This window comes from Rattus rattus, chromosome 3, assembly GCF_011064425.1.
Source record: "Rattus rattus isolate New Zealand chromosome 3, Rrattus_CSIRO_v1, whole genome shotgun sequence".
NCBI classification, from domain to species: Eukaryota; Metazoa; Chordata; class Mammalia; order Rodentia; family Muridae; genus Rattus; species Rattus rattus.
This window is the reverse complement of record NC_046156.1, coordinates 122,670,069-122,675,497: the sequence shown is the minus strand read 5'-3', so window position 1 is coordinate 122,675,497 and position 5,429 is coordinate 122,670,069.

Sequence of the window (5,429 nt, the reverse complement as noted above, 5' to 3'; positions counted from 1 at the left end):
ATTGGTTTGAATCCGGTGACGTCAGTCAGCTCTGTAGCCCCAGAACATAGAGACTGGCCCACTGCCCGATGGCCTGCTCAGATTCTCAATGGCCAAGTGACAAGTGGAGGGCGTGATATATGACACAGCCCCACTTTCGGGTTTGGACTGGCGTTTCTTAGCTGCGTCCTTTCCAGTGAAACAGCAAAAGCACATTTACAGGTCACCACACTGATCACATGAAGGGTTCCACACTCTCTTGGCTTCCTGCTTCATTTCTAACTTAAGACAATAGCTGTGTTAAAATGCACCCTTGATGCTAAAAGCTAGGTCAGCGTTGCTTCCAGATCAAGAGCACATCCCAGGGAGGACATGTATGTCTCAGCAGACAGCTGGGATGCTCGACAGCAGAGCCTGGCATACCCAATAAGGCATTTCAAAGACGACACACAAAACCCATGCCAGGTCACCGCCATTGACTGGGGGGTGGGGGGGAGAGAGAGGTGAGCAGAGTCAACATGACACTTACAAAATGACACACTGGCTTACAGAACCTTTGGTGGGTGATCAGATAACCAGAAGAAGGCAGAACAACGACCGACCAGCCACTTCCAGGAGGGTTTGTTCCCAATAGGGCTTTGCCCTAAGACAATCAATATCGCTCTCCCTGACATATGGAGTCATTTCTTAAACAAAAAAAGCATCAGGTAGAGAGTGCATGGGCGGGTCAGTGATGGGGAACACCATTTTCACTAGTGAGGGAGTCACATGAGCAATTACGTTGACAGAGGGATCGTAAAAGCCATTTAAAGGCAAAAACAATCAGGCAGACCCTGCATGAGTCGGTGTTCAACAGTGCAGTGAGATTTTAGCAATTGCTTTGGACGTAATTAAAACTACAATTTATTCATAGCTTGGCATGGTGGTACATGCCTGTAATCCCAGCACCAGGAGGTGGAGGCAGGAGGATCGGGGGAGTTCAAGGTCACCCTTGGCTGCGTGGTAGAACTGACTCACCTGAGCTACATGGAACATCGCAAAACAACAAATGACCACGGGAAGAGAACTGTGAAATGTCTAAAACTAAAATTTTAATTGGTAGAAAATACAGTCCTTCTAAGGGCACAAAGGAAGTGTTCAGTTACACTGGAAGCCTAAGGTTACAACCTAAGAGCACTCAGGGTTGGCCTGTGATTTGGTCCTACCCATCCGATCCATCCAACCTGAGCAAACCCCTTCGGTTCTGCAGAGCTGGCCACATAGGGAGGGCACAGGATGGAGGCAGACGACAGTTTTCCCTGACATGACTGGGGGAAAGCTGGAGACTGCTCTAAGGCTTGCCCACCCCTCAGTGGACAGAACTGTTGTCTCCGAGTTTAATCCTGCTATGTACAGGCATAGGAGGCGAATGGTTATAGTGCCTGGGAGTTCACAGCAAGTCCTGTCCGGAACATAAGGTTTGTGGGCCAGGGAACCTGGTGCAGACTTGTTGGAAACTCTAAGCACACTCAAGAACAGCGACAAGGAAGACTGATATCCACAGGAGAGAACAGACTGTTTACTGGCTCAGGTTAGGACCTGCACATGCGGTCTTCCTAAGACATTAACATTTAAATATTAATCCTAGTGTATGCTGCCCACGGTATGGACGCTGTCTGAAATGTATAGAGCCATCTGTGCTGAGGGGCAGACAGAAGAACACAGCAATTGGCTCATGGGAGATAGGAAGAAACACGAGTGGGGAAATGTCAACAGCAGGAGATAGAAGAGTTAGGTAGGTGTGCTCCAAAATGTTTTCCACTTTGACAAATGTCCAAAATTCTTCGTAATAAAATTCTGAGGCAAATGTTACTATTTCTACATGAAAATTGGTTTAATCGTATGTTCAAAAGATCATAAAGACCTCAGGAATTTTAGCGTTTTCAGTTAGTCAAAGGAAGGAAGTTGTTGTTTCCAAAGGCCTCGAGCTTGCTTGGAAATGTCCCTCCATCCATGCAGAGATGAAGTCCAGCGTGATCTGGAGCTACTGTCCCAGACGGTCTCGCAATACACTGTGTCTGTAGATACATAATTGTCTCCACTCTACAGAAGAACCAAGCTGGAACACGGTCAGTGTAGGAAGTTTTTCCAGCATCCGCATCTCAAGCTCTGAGTCCTCTGCAGCATCACAGATGGCCACCGAGGTGACCACTGCCAGCCTCAGCAGCCAGGCTCCTGTCCAGAGTGCACACTGTACCCAAAAGCAAACCGAGACTGCACTAAGAAACGGGGGGACACATGCCATAGAACAGAATTCACGAGGACCGTCGCTATTTCCAGCTATTTTATGAACAGTGGTTAATGGCAGTAAATTCTGTCGTCTCTACCCTCTGTGAAATGCTAACGCTTGCTAAAGGCACTCATATTCTGGGTTTAACGGACACAAGGTCACACGGGACCATAAGCCAGGGCTTTTTTTGGTAGCTACAGAGAAAGGGCGTTCACAGAGTCCCTATTGATAATGGAAGGAAATGCCACACAGCTATCCACACAAATGTCGCATGAGAGGTTATTTACACAGCTAGTGTCCACTCAGCTACGCTGACATGGCAGCTCACGGGACACTCGCCCAAACACAACACAAAAGCAGCAAAGCTTTTTTTTTTTTTTAATTCACATATAAAACGCCTAACAGAGAGTTAAGGGGAGGGAGCAAGGTAGAATTTTTTTTTTAAACACCTGTTCCAAATATCTACATAAACTTCTGCATACACCAACAAAATGTTTCCCCATTTCTAAAGACGCTTCACCGCTTGGGTACACAGCCCACCAGTTTCTCTGGTAAATACTTCCAGTCCAAGTTCTTGACATTTACAGAACATTCTTGGGCCTCTCCACAAAGAAAGCACTACGAGGAAGTCACTCACCTGCCCTTGGACTGACTGGCACTGCTCATTCTCCCCGGAATCGCAGGCTGGGATAGTTCCAAGTCCCTAGCTACACAGGAACACTTAATCAGGTGTACATATGTATGTATAATGTTTTCTCCCTGCTGGGATTGTAGGGCTGTAGACCAAGGGCTACACAAAGCTCCATAGGGCAGCTCTGTAGGGGTGAGGTAGGAAAGTCACCTCAGCGTATCACGAGCTCTCAGCCATGGCCCTTCATCCATTTCCAGGGCTTCAAACCTCCTAACTCTTGAAGCCAGTGGCGAACCAAAGGGAAAGTGTTGAGGAGGAACTTTTGTCAAGACAAACAGTGTGGGAAAATGCAGGATTCAGTTCGTAAGAGGCAAGCAGACAGGTGTAAAACAACAGGCATGCATTTACAAGCGGCAGGACTAGATCAACCCAGACCAGCAAAATGCCTGCTCAATGCGAAGTCTACAAGGTCAAAGGACACAGGGCTATATCTGAACTTCCAAAGCTAATGCCCCTCTGAAGGCATATGGGATCCAGACCATCTGACTGAAGCCGGACTCTTCCTGAAGCCTTAGATCCGGGTGTTCTGATTGGCCTCAGAATGAAGCAGAGAGCCACACAGGAACAGGCCTCGATGCTACAGATAATCGATGAAACTGCAATTACTTAATTTTGGACCAAGGTCCCCTTACACCTCTGTCCATCCATGACTGTGACATCCAAAATGTATAGGATTCCTGGGGAACAGGAGGGATTCCTACTGCAAAACTAAGCTAACAGAGAGCTCGCCTAACTGACTCAGATGCCACCGAAGCTTGACCAGACAAGGAAGGGACACTGTCCATACAGAGTTCACGGAGTGAGAAACTGCACCATGCAGTTCTGACAGCCTCTGCCCTACCCACTGAATACAAGTAAGGACAACACAGCCTCAGTCAGGGAACTTCTAAGTGTTTGAGACATCCACAACAATGACCATAGCCGTTACTTATAAACTTCCAGAGGTCGGAAACAAACTGAGTTATCATAGGCAACCTGGTACCGGAGTGTTATAATACAAACACATCACCCTCTCTAGTGCAAAGGAGTATAGAAACAACACCAGAAATCTAACATTTACTCTAAAAGAAACCACACTTATGCGTCCCTAACATCCATTAAGGGCACTGGGAGACTAGAAACCTGAATTCATGAGGCTTGAAAACACATCAAGTCCTTAAGTCCACTGTTTTCTGTATATACAGGAGGAGAGCATTTGGGGGTGGGGGAAGGGGATATCCTTTGACTTGATTCCCAGAGGAAAAAACTCAAAGCAGATGAGTGTCAACTTTTATAAATGTAAATCCATACCCAGAATCTTTCAAGGTTATCTGAGATAAAGATGAGGTGAAACTGTCTCTGGGATATCATATAAAACTGGGGACACAAACACAGAGACACTCAGACACACGCCCTGTGAGAAAACAGATGAGACTGTTAAACCATCACAGAACAAGTGGCCAACAATATATTTAAGTCTACCGAAGAATTATATTGAGCAGCAAAATGAGCAACCGAACGGCTAACAAGACACACCCTAAATCGCCCTAAACTGACCAGCTCTGTAGACGGCCACAGGAGGGGTCCTTGGTATGAGGAACTACAAATGGAGAGAAAATCTTACACTAATGCTGTACTTTCTTCTGTTTGTAGGGGGCAAGTGCTTAACCCAACAGTTCTACTTTTCCAGAAACCAGCAATTTCACCAGGAGAAAGTAACCAGGTACTGTTCCAGAAGCTAACCATAAAATTAACCTTTCATTGTGGGTCCTCAACTATTCTAAAGCAAGAAAAGGAGGGAGCTGAGCGTTTCCTCCCTCTCCTTCTGCCCAGAGAACTCTCAGGTGGCACGAAGAGTGAAATACGTATTTGTTAAATAGTGCAAAATACTGCTTGCTCTAAGCCTTCTGCAGAAGCACACCTCCCTAAGAGCACGGGCGTGCCGGCCTCACACACAGGAAGGAAAAGGGGAGGACAAAGGACACACCGTGAACACAAGCTCACGTAACACTCCATCAGTCCGTCTAGACATACACTATGGCTTTTTATTTAAAAAATAAGAATCCCATTATAATCATTAGACACCAAAGTCATCTGTGTTTTTCAGTCTCTTCAAGGAGGCAAAGAAGGAAATGCAATGTTTGTGTGTTTTTCTATTGGAAATGACACTGAAACTTGATCAGCTTAGAAAGAAAGAAAGAGAGAGAGAGAGAGAGAGAGAGAGAGAGAGAGAGAGAGAAAGAGAAAGAGAGAAAGAGAGAAAGAAAAAAGGAAGGAGGAGAGAGAGAGAGAGAGGGGAGAGAGAGGGAGGGAGGGAGGGAGGGAGGGAGAGAGAGAGAGAGAGAGAGAGAGAGAGAGAGAGAGAGAGAATTTTCCACTTAAGAAACAGCAGACGGATGGGGTTGGGGATTTAGCTCAGTGGTAGAGCGCTTGCCTAGGAAGCGCAAGGCCCTGGATTTGGTCCCCAGCTAGAAACAAACAAGAAACAAAAAAAAAAAAAAAAAAAAGAAA